The 18,487-nt window shown below is 28.9% G+C and overlaps 1 pseudogene; it reads left to right on the forward strand.

The window, feature by feature from the left end:
- The first annotated feature begins 1,286 nt into the window (after positions 1–1,286).
- LOC132934861 (uncharacterized) lies at positions 1,287–12,342 on the forward strand (annotated as a pseudogene).
- Positions 12,343–18,487: the final 6,145 nt, after the last annotated feature.

Genomic DNA, 18,487 nt, shown 5'->3' on the forward strand with positions numbered 1-18,487 from the left:
TATAGGTATGCGATCTATAATAATATGACAAATCGTGTCATTTTAGAAATATTTGAGCAGTTGGTACTTACAATACAGTAAAGTATAAGACACGTTTAAAACGTACAGTATAATTACTTAGTTTTGTTCGTTTATACTGTATAAAAGTTTTTTTTTATGCCTGCACTAAACTGCAAGTATCAGGTATAATTCAACAAGTTGATATGATTTGTTAATTTGTAATATTAATTTATAAGTTTATATTTAATACAATTTAAATTGTACCTACAGTATATTTTATCACTATTATATTAAATTATATATTTACAAGGAAAAAAATGTATTCCTAATATTTCTTTTATCTTAATTGTTATAAAGTTTTATATGAGTAATTTATAAAACGTTTCATACCCATATATTTAACTGTTCACTTCTAATTTGTTGATTGTGTGTTATCTCAACTTAACTTAACTTAATTATTTTCATTAGTTTGCCCAACGTCACCTTTGTTAATTAGGATGTGATACCTAATTTATGTTTTGTGTAAATAGAATATGTAACACGACCAACACGTCAATAAAAAAAAAAATTACAATATTATATTCATAATAAATTAAAAATATTTTGTATAAAGTTATAATACTGTATTATTTATCTAATTTGGTTTACTAGAATATTAATTACTATGCCAATACATTGTTCATTTACTTTGGAACAATCAAACTGTGGCTTTTACGATTTCCGAATGTGTGCTATATTATATATTATATTGTGTAGGGTTCGTAACACATCCGTTACAAATACATAACACAGACTGGTCGTCTTTTGACGATTCATCTGAATATGTGGTATGAAGTAATTTGCATGTACTACGACCTAAGATACAATTTAAAACAATATTTTTCGTGTTAAAATAATTTAAGATAAATTGAACAACAAACCTAATTCATCTTTGTCTGAGGGACAGTCTTCTTTTTGGTGTTCTAGTATTTTGGTTTCATCCATACTATGTTGAGATTCAGTGCTATTCAGTGCTTCAAAATATTTTTAAAATATTTATTGTGTCGTACCTACTATACTATATTATTATTATTATTATTATTATTATTATTATTATTATTATTATTATTATTATAGTTTAACTGTTCCGGAGTTACACAGAAATCATGTTACATTAATAATTATGGATGGCAACGATATATCGATTTTTCTTTCGATAATATCGTGTTATCGATATTTACCCGCCGATAATATCGTGATATCTCTTGAACCGTGATACAAATATTATTGTAACCGACGGGCGACGACCGTTAAGAAGTGGTTATGATCACCCGCCATTTGCGGACAAAAGTTATCTAAACATTCTAAACCATACTATTATCACCACTTTACTGTCACGAGTTTGAGTGTTTCCCGTTTGCCGTTTGGATAGAATTTTGTAAAATTAATATAAATTTATTACTCAACGAGTTCCTTAATCTGCTGATAGTCGCTCTATGATCGAAACGCCATAACTTAATTAATATTATGTCCTCCAACACAAATATTACACAACAATTTAAGAAAAAAAAAGTGAGCATTTTTAATTATTATATATCTGAATCTATGTTTAAGAGGACGCTACACCTGAATGTGTTGTCTATGTCTTACAAACTGTTTTGTGCGGGTAACAACCACACAGGGCTGTAATCCAAGCTAAGCAACCAAATTTTCACACTATAATGAGTGTTTACTGTGCAACCGGCGTATTTTTCCGGTATCGTAAGTGAAAAGTTATTCAAGTTTGAAAAACTCAAAAATAATGAATTTTTAAACAATAAGAACTTTTTTCTTACATATTTGTGATATCGAAAAATTAAAAACAATGTTGTACAGACAATGCTCTCCTCTTTCTAGTGTGAACATTTGGTTGCTTAACTTGGACTACAGCTTGAGTGGTTCTTACCCACACCAAACCGTTTTTTCTATGATTTTCATTTGTAATACTGAGACAGCACATGCGAGTTAGCGTCCTCTTAATATATTTATATTTATTATTATTTATGTAATTTGTATTTAATTATTCAAAGATTTTTTTAGTTAACATGTCAATTTTTCCAATACAATTCAACTTATTAATAATTCTATGTTTTATCATGGCAAGTGCATATTTGCACTCTATATATTTAGATGGTATAGTTACACCATAACAACAAATTTTTTTCACATCAGTTTTCCACCACCTATTTTTTATAACAAATAATCTGTATCTATTACGTATGGATAGGTCGAACCAAGACAATATAAATAATAATAATACTAATAATTTAGTATGTTACCAACAATAGAAATTACTTTTGCTCCGGCTGATAGCCTGACACATCTTACTGTCCACAGCTCTTGTTAATGTTTGCCTCATTGAATTTGTTAAATTTTCTGGTAAAGACCAAAAGACAATCACACATTATCTCACCTAAATATCTATATACTATCATATTATTATATTCTACCAACGAAAAGAGTAAAACTAGTCTTGTCGACGGAATGTGAAGTGGCTATCACTTGGCTATCACAAAGTTGTGGACATACCTATTTACTATGTAGTTTGTGGTGAGACAAACTACAATTTTCATGAACTCAAAATTCAACCTTTTTTAATTTCTCAAACTCAAATCCATTTTTTACTTTAACATTTAAACTCAAATCAGATAATTTGTAAAAACTGATAAAGGATATATAGGAAATATTGGAAATAAAAATAGTATTCTGGGGTATGGATATTTATATTTTAATTAGTATTTTAACTTGATTTATCTTAAACTGTTCAAAATGTTAAGTTTGAAGTACCTATTCAATTTTGAGTATTAATTTCTAGTAAACTTCAAAATTGTTTGAATTTCTCAAAGTTGGGATAAAGTTCAAGAACTTATCCTTACTTCTATCACAGATTATATATTATATAATTTTTATATAATATAAGTTTTATAAATCTGTGCTATTATGTAACTAATAATATTTTAGCTATATTTTTTTTTCCATTTTCTTTTGAATTAGTTATTGTATTTTTTACTTTTTCAACATGTTTGTTTTAATGCTCTATATTTTTCATGTGTATATATTTTATTAATTTTAGTTTTTAACTTCCAAACCCCTAGTATGGAGTAATATGAATTTGTATAATAATTTTTGGCTATTATGCCTTAATTAATTTTAGTATGGGTTATAGTTTCTAGCACCAACAAATTTATTTTCAAATATATATTTATTTTTATCTTTTATAACTTAAAAAAAAATAATAATAATATTTTGGTAATTTTGTATTATTCTAGGCATCAACAATGGATAAAACGGAGGGGAAGAAATCTGCTGGTTTAAAAGTAATTATTAGATTTTTATATATTAATTAAAAACTATACTTACTAATTCTGTCACATGATTTCCTAACAATATGTTTTTAAAATAATATGATACTTTGGTAAATAACTACTTTATCAAGCGACTTTTTTGCAAACAATCAATGTATGCTGAAAACGATGATGGAATCAGAATTTTGCTGAAACTTTTTAATAAACAACTGCTGGTTCTAACAGCTTAATTAATCAGTTTATAATATAATAATAACTTGACTGCTGTTATAATTTATGACTATATGTTTAATTATAAACATTTTATTTTTGCCTTTGATTTTGTTTTAACATTTCATGTATCCATACAATATTATAAAACATTTTGTTTTTATTTTTAACCCTTAGCTACAAGCACCATTTTTTTTCAATATTACACGCGCGGTGTATTTTATACACCAATTTCTTTTACACAGAAATCAATGTCGTATTGTATATATATTTAACTTTACTTACTAATAAAAGAACAAAGTACTACTTAATATTGTTTTAAATATAATCATGATAAAAAATTTAATATAAAAAATTTTGTTATTACTATATTATAGTTGATAAAAGTAATACACGCGCGGTGTATTTCGTTCACCGATACAAAAATATTTTAAAAAACATTGAATGACGACTGAAATGGATTAATAACTATTACTAAACTAAACTTTTCTTAACTTTTCTTTAGCTTTTCTAAACTTTTTTTATCTAATACATATTAGATAAGAAAAGTTTAGATTAGGAGAATAACTGAAAACAAATAAAAACCAAAATAGAACAAGATAAACAAATATATTGATGTATGAAATACACCAGCGTGTGTAGTTAAGTGTTAAATATAATAAAACACTAGTTGATTTCTATACAGTTATACATTTTATATGTTTCATAAATTTCAATATTTGTTTTAATACATTTTTAAGAATATATGGATGATTATTTCTATGTTAGTATCACTGACCTATCTCATTAACTGAGTACTGACCATAGACATATATACCTAACCCATAAAAAAAGTTAATAGAAATTATATTTATTTATAATAGTAATAATAATAATAATAATATTTATAATATATATTAATATTTATAATATATATTAATTTTTAAAATTATATTTTGAGGTTATATTTTTGAATGTTAACATTGTCACATAGCTGTCGCCTCACTTATTAAAACGTAGGACCATAGAAAATCGGCTATCTAGTTATTATATATGTCTATGGTACTGACAACTATACATCAAACAATTTTTCTTATCCATTATAGTTTTCAACATTTTTAAGTTATTTGCCTTTTTCATTATTATGGTTTTATAAAATGAATACCTTAATGGTGAGCTTAATATAAATTTTATTTTTTGTAAGGCACTTATTTCAGTGTAAAAGTTATAATTTACATGCAATGTTAACAATATAGTATGTATTGTCTTAGTGCAGATTAATAAAAAACGATGTTAAAAATAATTTGTCTTAATTTAACATTTACTAATTTTACTAAATAATGTGAATATAATACAGCTTACCCACTTAATACTTATCCCAAGAAAATGTGCTTAGTTTCTGTATTATTCTTTATATAAAAACCACTTCCTTACATACTAAACATTTAGTCTAAATTAGCTTATATTATAAATAGCATACAACATTTTTTGTAGTATTAATCATATAATAATAAAGCAAGATTGTATAATATGATAAATTAAAAATAATAGATATAATTTTAATTTGTTTATTTTTAGGAAACCAATAAACCAGAACAACCTTTTATTGGATTTGATATTGATGATGATGTATTGAGGATTATTAACAATAACAAAAAATGTAAGTTTTTTTGGCTATTTTATGTTTATACAGCTTTTGTATGTAAATTAAAATTAAATATGTAACCATTTTTTTTTTGTTTATGACTACATTTAGTGGTAAAAAATGGAAATAAGTAAAGAAATAGGTGAACCTATGGACGTAGAAGAACTATCCTTTCTTAATAGCAACATTGCTAATAAAAAGAAACAGTCTAAATCAAGTAGTAAGTTATAACACTATCTGTAAACATGCTTATGTTCTTATATTTTATATCATGTATATTATGAATGTGTAATAATAATGTATTATTTTTATGATTGATTTATAGTATTATCATCAAAACCTAATGATGTTAAGAACAATCGAAGTAACAAGAGGCATAAGAAAGACAGTTTACGCAAGAATGCCTTGAAATCTTTGAAATTTCAAGTTCCCCCCTACTTTAGGTGAGTGACCTTCAATGTATATTACATATATCGGAAAATGGACTAAATCTCCCTGTATTTTTATGGAAAACAAGGAAAAATCTTCCAATTCATTTGCACTCAATATAAATACACACTAAACATTAATTTCTTGTGATGCTAGCTTTAAGTCTTAATGATTGTATGTTCATTGTTGTGTCATTCAATTTTTGTGTATACAACAAATGTTCTCTTAGAAGTTTTAATTAAACTTTATTTGATTGACTAAAATATCAATTCCATTATAATTAATTAACTATTAACTTGCCATTGGCGTTGAATGAGCGCAAATTCCCGGGTCTCGTCACCTCGTTGTTTATTCATCATTATTTATTATATAATGAACATGAATATTAAAACCAAAACCAAATTATTTACAAACTTATTAATCTTTAAAAAAAATGTTCCTACAATTTTTCTTAATTTTTTTTTTTCTTTAATTAACCCGCGGTAATTTATGCCATTGGGTGGATTTTAACTGTGGGGAGGTTACAGTAGGTTTTAGTTTGGCAGAATTTTCAAGTTGGCACCCGTAGGTATCTGCCATGCCCAGATGGGAAATGGCGGCCTCTCTCTCCAGACTGCCCGAAGTGAAATGCAGCCTGTGTCTGGATATCAAACCGGCGACAGTGCACATCGCAACAAACGCAGTGCACATCGCAACAAACGCCTTAGTCTGCTCGGCCACTCCGTCCCCCTAATTTTGAATTGTTAACCAATAAAAATTAATTTGTAATTTTTTATACATAATAATATATTGAATTATCATTGTTATTCATCTTAGCCCAAGTAGTCTGACAAATTTTGCTGATTATTACACAATACGCATGTGAATGTTGTATGCTCCTTACAAATCGATCTTCGTTAATAAATATTACATCAATATTATTGAGTGAGTGCAACACTCACTTTATGGATACTAATAACATTGCATGTCGATTAAAAGTATTATTAGTATCTGATGAATTTAAGTAATAAATAAACAAGTGGTTCTAAAAATACTAATGAGGTGAGCCGCACTCACCGCGATACCAATGGCGGGTTATAAATATTATCCTTTTATCATTTTTTTAATATGTAATTTTATTCTAAAATTACAGAAAAATTTATGAAAATGCATTTGATACATGATGCTAATGGGTCTGAGAGAAAAAACAAATATTGTGCCGAAATTTTATTAAACTTATAAACTTAAAATTTCAATATTTAAAAATAAAAATATCAGAGAAATTATAATATTATATATTAATTTTTATATATCTAAAATATAATAATGCTCTATTATCTTTTTCTCATTTGATTAAAATAATAAATAATTATATTGTGATTTTTACGTGTGATTAGATTGATTTTATACATTTTAAGTTGAATTTTTAACTGCAACTATATTATGATTTTTACTTCTCAGTTTTTCACAGATTTTTAATGCAATTTTATCGAATCATAAGCTTATGCCACAATTATATTATTGTATACTAATATAATGCCATATAAATTATCTTTAAGGGAAGTAATAATCAAGTAGTTAAACTTGACAAAAGTCTTGGTCAAATGGTCTTGATACCACATAAAAAAAATATACAATTATCTTTTTTTAAATTTTATATTATGATTGCTAAACATAAGTATTTAAAAACATAAGAATGATGTGTAGCTATAATTGAATATTAAGATGATATTTGTTTAATTTGATACCCTATACTTATATATCTTATGTTATAAAAGTTAATAATACCTATTATATTTTAGGTTCAGTATGAGTTTCATAATATGTACTGGTTTAGTTTAAATGAATAATGATTGGTATTAAAAAAGATAATTTTATCAAATAGTTATTTATTTTTAACATTTTTAGAACTCACTACTCCAACATTCAACCACCTTACCTCTTCTAACACTAAAACACACCGTAGTACAGGTAGAAAAAATAATGTTGATATCAGGGATGCTATTTATAAACTTCCATTTGAGCATGGTAAGTAAATTGTATAAATGATCTATTTTTGTGTATTATTTGTGTTTAATAATTTTCAGGTTGGAAACGAGAATTAGTATACAGAACATCAGGTGAATCTACTATTCTTAATCGCGCAAATAAAAATGGTGATGTATACTATTATTCTCCAACTAACCAAAAACTTAGATCATTACGAGAAATTCAAGAACAATTGGACATCTTATGTGATAAAGGTCTAACCATAGAAAGTTTTACATTTTTAAAACAACCAATTGGCATGAATGATCGATCTAAAGAACTTATCAGAGATGCAAATTCTAAATTATCTAAAGTAATGAAAACAATTTTTATTTATTTTTGTCTATTGTAGCAAGTTATTCCATAGTCTAATAAGAATTTAAAAAAAACACATTTGAATTTGTCAGCTTTAATTTGTATATTATTTCATATTTCCTCCCTGATTTTTCTTTGATCCCGATAACCCTTAAATATCGTAAACTTTACGTATTTTGAACCAAGAAAAAATTAATGTTTAATCTTAAATGGTTTTAATAGTTGATAATGTTTAAGTAAAAGAGAAGAATAGATTGATTTATTTTTCAACCTCACACATATTTTGATATCACATTAACAATGTCTGGTTATTTGATAATAATTTTTTTTTATACTTAATAAGTAATAACTCAAAACTATTGTGTTAAAAATTAAAACCCTCACAACTTAATGTCAAGGTTTATTTTACTTTTATTATGTTTTAAAAGTTTTATCAGTGCAGAAGATTTAAGTTTGAGTTTAGAAAATAAGTTTGTCATCCCTAATTTTTTTCAATTATTATTATACAAACTTAAATATTATAAATATTACTTGTGTAATTTTCAATTTCCCTTCATTCATTTTATGGTTTAGGAAGACTCTTTTGTTGGTGTTGCTGTTAGACCTAAAAAATCTAAGACACCCGTACAGCGGCCAATATTTGATTTGAATTGTCAGATGATGAAAACAAGAAATTGTTTTAAAGTCTGCTCTAGATTTAGATCTATAAAAGGTAAAAGTAAATATATTTTATTATTATTTATGAATTATGAATAGAAATTCAATTTTAATCGAGTATATACCATAAAAAAATCTTTAGCACTTAATATATATTTATAAATTATTAAATGAACCTAATTCAAAAAATTGGTTTTGACTCTTGAAGTTGTGAATTGGTATACTCACATTATCTCAAATAATACTGCATCTCATTGTAATATTCTAAAATGCACACATAAGGCAATCTATCTGTGAAATATTTAATTAAAATACAATTCATATTTTTCAAAATTGCATACAATATTATTTTATATTTGGTGGACCTCCCTGTGTATTTATTTGCCTATTAATCTGAGAAATAATTATTTGTTTTATTGTGGAATTTAAATACAGAACTGACATTTTTCATTATCACCTAGGTATTTCAGAATCAATGAATACATCTTCATCTACACCTGAATACATATCTGAAGACTTCCAAGCTATTCCAATCTAGTGCATCACCAAAAGTTTCTTCTCCAAAACTTGAGAACATTGATATAAATAACACAATAATTAAAAGACGGTAATATATTGGCTTTATTTTTTATTGTTAATGCTTAAATAGTTTTTGCTTATTAGTTTATTTTTTGGCTTCACAAATGTAACACAAAATTAAGGGGTTGTTATCCTTATGTTTCCTTCATAATCCTTCCTCAATCAAACCATATATGTAAATGGATAAAAATAGGTTGTCAACATCAGATGGTGAAGTCATTATACAGACACCTTGTGGGATACGGTGCCCGAATAACGATGACCCTGCCACTTTAATGTGTACTCAATGTCTGGTCTACTATCACCAAGCATGTGTCAATTTAAATGCTAATTTAAAAAATGTTGGTTATGTATGTATTGTAAGTAATTATTTAAAGTTTTCTTTATTTTTATAAAACAAAACTTTTTTTCATTTGGAACTGTCGATTTACTGTGAGACAAAAAAATAGACGTGTACAGTCCTCTCATATTGTGGTGGTTGGTGCTACTGAACCGGAACAACTACATGTTGAACCAATTCGTATACGATAGGTGCATCAAGCATTAGACACACCTAATTTTTTTATTTGTAGAACACCTATCTCTGAAACTGAAGAAACACACTATGAAACTTATGAATATAGTGACAATAGGGACTCTGATATAATTAACACAGTTATTTGTCAAGGAAATGTATACAAAACTACAATGGTTGATGTTAGTTTTCATGAGCAGTATGTTTATGAAATGAAACAAACACGAGGACCAGTTTGATGACCTGTGTTATTCAGAACCTAAAAATCTGAATCAGTAAGTTAATATTTTATCTTCCCTATCTTTTGGAGGAATGTAATAATGGACCTGGCACACAGTAGCGTTGGTCGTTGGTCTCATTTGTATGAATGAGTGTATGTTAATGTTCGTTTTTTTACTACTTTAATCGTTTGATTGTGTTTGTTTTCAGATTTGAGAAGAAAGTCAGCATTCCTATATTATCCTTTCAACCCCTATTTGTTATTTACTAATTGTTTCATACCTGTTCTGAGGCCTGATTTAGTTTGCATGTTAAGCTAGTGGTCTTATATGTGCCTGATCGAGAACATAAATAAATATTTATAATGCTTTCAAGTACAACAAAATAATTATAAACCTAATTTTTTTTTTTATCAAATTTAACAGGATTTCTGAAATGAGTGGTTCTTCAGGGGAAATTGCATCATCTTCCGCATCCATGCAATCATTCAATGACATGGTTAAAGCATTGAAAAATGTTTTTAAATATTTGAAAACGCATGAGCTGTTATCAGCTTCTAGAGTATGTATCGCCTGGCATATAATTGCAATGAATAAAGACTTAGTAAGTATAACCTTAAAATGTCATATAATGTATTTTTGCTTATTTATTAAATATTTTTAGTGGCAGAATGTTCGTTTAAAAAATTCTTGTGTCTATGACTGGGAAAGGTTTGTAGACTCAATTGATCAACAAAGAACTGATACATTAGACACTAGGCGTATGTTGATACCCTCTAAAGTTGAAGACTTCGAAAGTTTTTGGTTGCGATTTGCAAATGCAATGAAAAGAGCACACAATTTAAAATTCATTGAATTGTATAGATGTCCTGTCCTTGTTGTTGAAGATATTATTTACTCATTACCACAAATTGAAGTACTTAATGCTACTTCAATAAAGTAATAAAGAAAATATAATCCATTTTTTTCAATAGTTCAATAATTAATTTATTTTTAGAATCCAAATTTGATGAAAGAGACAAAAAATCCCAATGATTTAATGTACCTCAACTTAAATTATTTGGGTCAAATGACGAAGCTCACAGAGTTAAAACTTAAAGGTTTAACTGGAATAAAATTGACGGCATTGCCATCATTTGAAAATTTAATAAATTTGAATAAATTTGTAAGTTTAGTAATATATAATTATAATATTTAAGGAAAGACAAATATTATATTTACTCTTATTATTTTTATGATTATTATTTAGTCATTAACCTCTATTAAAGTATTTCCAAAAGGGATCTATCAGAGTTTGAATACTATTACTGATAATATTGAGTTTTTTGAAATTGGTGACTGTGAATTCTTAACGAAGGATTTTGCCGTGTCACTAAAAAGATTTGTCAATTTGAAAACATTGAGACTAGAAAATTGCTGTAATGGATGGGATCAATCTGCACGGGCTGTTTTTACTGTCATTAGAGGTCTTAAAAAGCTCAATGTTCTGGAGTTGGTAAACATAGAATTCAGTAGTTGTGTCGAAGATCAATTGGAAAAATGTGATGGTATTAAAGCTTTACTGATTATTCCTGCTTATATGAGCCAAGTATGTAAATTTTGTATGTATTATATTATTTTATAACATCTATTTATTAATATTAATCTAATTTTTTTTTTAGTCCGCAACTACTAACTGTCACCCTGATTGACTGTCTCAAGAAACTCTCCAAGACATTAACACACTTGGTTTGGGGATTGACTCATGAGTTACTCCGTGTAACAGACTTATTTATAACTCAATATCTTCAGAACCAGCATACTATTGGCTATAGTTTAGAATTATCTCATACCAAGAAACGACCAACAATATACCTATACTCAGAACAAGAAAGCCCCGACAGCGACCAGGAGATAAGGCTACTCCTGAAAAAGAAAAAGACAAGTCAGATAATGTTGATATACTTTCAGTTCCAGCTTTAGAGAAATTGTTAGATACTATGATGCCTAATGCCAGGATTAAAGTTATTAAAGTCCCCTTATCTGGAGTAGGTAGAGTTTATTTGAGTGAACAGTTTTAATTATCTTTAAATTAAATGTATAGTATTCTTTTGTTTCTTTACATGAGAAACCTTTTGCGATATAATACTATTTTTTGTGACCAGGAAACATTTTTTTTTTTAACTTCAAGGTGCAGATTTTAATTATAATTAAAATTATTAGTTATAATGTACATGTATTATTTTTTTCTGTATGTATAATAATAACTGATCATTAATCACAATGTTATCATACACTTAGTAGATATTTAATTGTAATAATTTTATTTCATTTATAATTCACATTTTTTTTTCATTTTTTAAATAATATAAATCTATAACTTGAAAATGTAATTCTTGCTATTCATTGTATAGTAAATTTACTTTGATTCAAATCTAACTAAAAATTAGGTTCAAGAACTTTTTAATAAACAGTAATATTCTATGTACTTTTATGAAAAATAATTCATGCCGTATAGTGTATACAATCATTTTTAAAACTGAAATCAATTGTCTTTAATTTAGATATTATTTTCCAATAAGAGTTAGTACATTTTTTTGGTATAAAATAAATAATTGAATTTAAATAACTGACTATATATCTTGCTTAAATACAAGAAGATAAATTTTCAGGTGATCTAAATATCAATGGATATAGTCTTTATTATCTTGGGCCGTGGTCAATACTAAATACCGATGTACTTTAATTATTGTACTAAGAAGTGAAAAGTGTAGAATGGTGTGAATAGGTTCACAAATTAATTTAAATATTTTGAAAATGTTATTGTGTATTTGTATATGCCATATGGTAATAATTAATATACATAATAATAATATGTACACTTTGCGGCAAAAACTTTCATGTCTCATATTTTTTATAAATATTTGAAATTTGAATATTTTCATGAATTATTTTTGTAATTAAGATCCCGAGACAACTAGATTTTCTATGGTGGCTAATTTAAAGTTAATCGATTTTTACATCAGGTGACTGACTTGCTGGACATTCCAACACGGTCTTCGACTTTACACTTTTTACAGACAAAAGAGCAACGTACCTAAACCACGGGACCGTATCATTTATTTACCGATTTTCATGGACCATGGGAGATTTTTATATCATGTTTACATGCATTCATTAATTCGTATTGATTCAATTCCGAATTAGGATACCTGTATACATACGCGTCTAAAACTGTATTAGTATAATACACTTCCACCAAAACAGTTAACGTTGCAACGTTTACATGCACAGTTAAAAACCGATTTACCTTAATTTGAATAAATCAAATTTTTTCCCCATGAAAATATTAATTACTAGCAGACCCGTCACAGCCTCGCCCGTGATTGGTTGTTTATTTTGCCTCCGGAGGATGATACGTATAATTTTGTATTCAAATTTTATCGTTTAATGGGTTCGGCAAGTAAATATTAAAAATTAATTAATGAAAACGTATTGAAATGTTTCTATCGGTATTAAGAGGACGTTATACCCGCATGTGTTGTCTCCGTCTTACAAGTGCGTAACATAGCAAATTTTATGCTCAGCAGAACACGTGTAGCTTCGTTAGTATTAAAATTAGAGCGAATTGACCTCTTATAAAATCTAAAGGTAAAAAATTGAAAATTGAAAATGTCTGGAAACAGCTCAAAAAAGTCAAAATATTTTGAATGTTTTATCAAGTATAGGAATTGATAAAATAAACATACGATATAAATTTAAAATATCTGCAACTATTCGTTTTTGAATTACAACAAAATAAGAAAATAGCTACATGAGACATCGAGTGAATATCCGATGTTGTAATAATTTGAACACTCATAGACATTTAACTTGACCCTCCGAAAAGTAGATTTTTTTGATAAACGCCTATACTATAGATATACACTTTTGAGGAATTTTGTATTACATTTTCAATTCTTAGATTTAAAAAAGTAAATTTGTATGAATTTCTAACTGAAAACAATTTACACATTTCCGTGAATCTTACGAATTTTATTCAAATTCCAACTTTAAATGACTATAAACGAATATTATTACTATGTATTTTTAATATTTTTCAACTGCCATTGTAGCAGTATATTAGGAGCCTTGTATTACAATTTAAAGCTTTTTGACCCAACAAATAAAATTGCATTGATATTTATAGTACAAAAAACCTAAAATATTGAAAATTACAACGACATAGAACGTGGGAGTGCTTAAAGTTAAGTGGGGAATGCTTAAGCACCCCCTAGCACTCCCGTAGTTGCGCTACTGAGGTACTAAGGAAGGCCTGCACACGTAGATCTATGGCAGTGTTTGGTAGTAACGTAACGAAAAAAAATGCGAGTATTATTATGTTTACCAATCTATCATGTATATATATATTTAATTTAACTCGCCACAATTCAGTTTTCAATTGTTTTGACATTTGACATGTCTAATTGTACCTACCGTAAATCACGAGAACAGTTAATTCAATTTATTATTTAATTTGATTCCTATAAATAGGAGGTACCTTCGCAGAACGTTTCCTATGAATATCTAGTGTGGACTCTTAAGTTTTATACGCTCCCATTAACTATACAGGTTTTATAAAGAATTTAGTGTTGTACAAAAACTGTTCAATTTGAAAATACTTATTATAATTATTACTATATTTCGAATTTACATTAGAAAATAATATTATTTTTCCGATAATTAAATAAATTCGAAATATTTACATTGCACCGCTATAAATCATTATATTCATTTGGCATTTAAAAGAAACGGTTTGTTTTTATAATTGTTTAAGTCCTTATTGTGTTCTATATGTATTATGATTTTATTTTCACATACCTACCCAGTGATGTAAAAATACCGTATTTTATTTTTCAATTGTATAATACGGTATTTTACAAAAATCGTATGGAGTTTAGATAATTGTTAAATATATAGCTACCAGAGTGTAATATGGATGTAAGATCAATAATATTGCTGTTCATTGATGAATAATGATGCGTTTTGATTATTAAATTATGTAATGGCAGTCTGGTTATAAATTAATAACTAATAGTAAATATAATATGGAAATGTATAAGTTTTAAATATTAGGTTTTAATTTTATGTGGGGGCAACCTGATTTGAGCAGCCGCGCAGTGTGACGGCGTAATTTGTCGTCAGGACATTTTGCCCACTCACGGGCGACCGCTGGCTGACGATTACTGCCCCGACGATGTACGGGCACTAGCCGTGCAATGATATTGGACTGTATAAAAATGGTGGAAACGGAAATAAATAATATAATGAATGTGGGAACCTTACAAACAATAATAATTTAATATGAAATAATTGTAACACCAAAAATGTCTATGGTAAAAAAAATATATGCTATTAATTCAAATTATGTAAATAACAATAATAATAATAATAATGACAACAAATGGTGCTTATCGTGTAGTGTTAGTCGCAGTGATAATAAATAATAATTAATATTATATTATATCGCTAATCAGGCGAACAAAAAACTATTGATAATAGGTACAAACTATATAATACGGCGGCGATGACGATATTACATAATCGTGTGAACATATTTTGTTCGATGGACGATGACGAACGTCGGAACATAATTATAGTAATACTAGCTGATCCCGCTGGCACTTCGTTGCCCGTTAAATGTACCAATTCTATAAGACTCAAATTTTGTTCAATTCGATATTTAATATTCGGTGTATGGTGTATGGTGTTCACAATTTATCCTAACTTTTCTGTTGCCCGGAATAAAAATTCTGATTCGCAGCAGTATTTTATCTGGTAGGCAATCTACCTGCGGTAGATCGCGGACCCCGTGCTGTGTGTACGTAAGTGTATGATTTAACTCTAAAGTATAAAAATTGTACCAAGTTTGTCATTCTTACTTAATTCCACCCACGGTGGATTAATATAATCAATCAATACAAAAGCCTAACGCAACCGTACTAAAATCCGATGAATAAAAAAAAAAACAAATTTAACACTTTTTAAATTAGCCTAACTTTTTCCCAGAGGTCTAATCTACACACAACCATTCATTTTTATCTATACCAACAACTCTCAGCATGCCTACCTCCACTACTACTACTCCTGCCTGTGTGCGTCGTCGATTATGGCAAGCGGTATAATAGAATCATAAATGACACATGCCACCGTGTTATTTTAAAATCCAAATTAATAATATAATGTGTTATTATCGATTAAGCTTACAGGGGTCGGCAATTAATTTATATGGCGGGCCAGATATTTAAAAAAAAAAAATTTCGAGGGCCAAAAAAATCTTAAACATAATTTTATCATTAATGTATTTATTTTTGTATTAAAATCACATTTTTAGACACAGTATTTAATATTTAATTATTTATTAAGTAATAATACATTCATACTAATAATAACAAAATTTAATGAGAAAAATGACATTTTTTTTCTTGGGCTAATTTTTTAAAATCTGGTACTCTTGGAGAACAACTGATGCGTAAAGTGTTTTCAAGGTGGTGATCTGTTAATCTTGAACGGTATCGGTTTTTTAAAAACGTCATTTTTGAAAACGAAGTTTCACATACATAAGTGGAGCCAAACATAGTAACTAATTTTATGGCAAGGGTTTTACAGTTCATGTATTTATCCAAGACATTTAGACATGTTTTATCCAAAAATCTTCAGTAGACGAAGTCTTATTCATTTGCAATGAGATATCTTCTTGCAAATCAATAATTACCATTTGAAGTGAAGATTTTGGAAGTCTGAATAATTTTGTAGCAACGTCTATTATTATAAACAGCTTTATACGATGAACGCTATCGTAATTTCCTAATAAATCATAAAAATAGATCGCCTCTGAAATCACACACACACACACACACACACACGCGCGCGCGCGCGCGCGAATGCAAGCGACTCGGCCCGCAGCCGTGACTGCGGCACGTTCAACAACAACACAGATAATGATTAACCGTTATTATTGTCTCGGCGCCTCATGAAATCGATTTCAATTTTAGTTAAATTTTTGTTATGAAGGGTGAGGGGAGTGATGCATAGGATATATAGGAAAATTAAGAAAATTTTTGGTGGTCCATATTTTTTCCTTCCGCGGGCCGGACATGGCCCGCGGGCCGCCTATTGCCGACCCCTGTATTAAAGTGTTGAGTATCCGAGACATATCTATATATTATCTGCTCGTCGTTCGGTTTATTTTCGGTTCGGTATTAAGTAGGTCGGTGGCGTAGCGGGCGCGGTGTCAGCGGCGGTGACACGGAAGGGGAAATTTGGGCGGCCACGTCTAGCCACCGCGCATCGACGGCTGCGGTACCGCGAACCTCACCCACCGTTAATTAAAAATTGACCATTTTATGCTATTTTTACCCTTTCAAATGCGAATTTCGAAAAATCCTTTCTTAGTGCGCCCATACATAGTAATAAGTACATTTACCGAAAATTTCATATCCATAGCTTCAGCAGTTCCGGCTAGGCGGTGATGAATCACCCAGGACAAGTCTTTTTATATATTATACAGATTATGACCTAACCTTTATGCTGTGACTTGGGCTGGTATGATGGCAGTTGGCTGGTGAAATGGTGACTGGACCACGATGAGGCCCAAGAACGGTACACGACAATAGGTAGGTAACGCACTATTTTTTCGGGTTCGGTGCACGAATTTCGCCGGCGGAGCACGTTCGACCGGATTGTATCAATAATTGTCGTCGTCACGAGCGTAAATACGACGGTACGAACGGCTCGCTAAACCGGAGACCGGACAAGACTAAAAGTCGCGGACTCGCGGGGAACTCGGTCGTATGATACAACGGCTTGCGGTAGGTCAAGCAGGCGCGCGGGACAGCGATCGTCGTGGAACCGAGACTTTGACCTTTGCTCGGGAAAAACAACTTATTCCAGTCACGACAGCTTATCGGGCACCAACAAATTTAATTATTTAATTATTAAGTGTTTAGTAATTTTGAATCAGTTTTTACTTTTGGACATATAAATAAATGTTTTGCCAAACGAAATGCATTATGGGCATTATAGGCCTCTTTACAAAATAAGCATTTTCGTTTTCCAATATTTCCAACATAATACTTGGTAAAAAATTTTTCAACAATAGCTTTTTACTTTGAAGGTCGACCCATAGTAAAAAGAAACAGTAACTAACGTTTAGGAACTTATAAGCCTGTAGGTAGTTAAATAGTATAATATTATTAGAATTTAGTACAATATTATAGTGCGGTCTAGCAGTGGCGGTTCTGGTAGTATTTTTTTGGTGAGGCAACCTATGTATCAACCCCCCCCCCCCCCCCCAATACAAAATTAGAATTCATAATAAATCTAATTTAAAAACATAAAAAAATCCACACAGACTTCATTTTACCCAACAACAAACATGCCCAACAAAACAATTTTTGTATATAATGACTCCCGCATAACCAAGAGTGTTGTTGATAAAAATTTGGATTAAATGACCTACAGAATACCTTACTTAGTTTCTTGTCAGGAGCCAAAGCTGACAAAATCGGAATAGGCTTACCCACTTTTAGTAAATCATTTTTACTATCAGAATTCCATCGTCGAAACGACGTCTCCAACAACATAACTACCA

Source organism: Metopolophium dirhodum, chromosome 1 (genome assembly GCF_019925205.1).
Source record: "Metopolophium dirhodum isolate CAU chromosome 1, ASM1992520v1, whole genome shotgun sequence".
Taxonomy (NCBI): Eukaryota; Metazoa; Arthropoda; class Insecta; order Hemiptera; family Aphididae; genus Metopolophium; species Metopolophium dirhodum.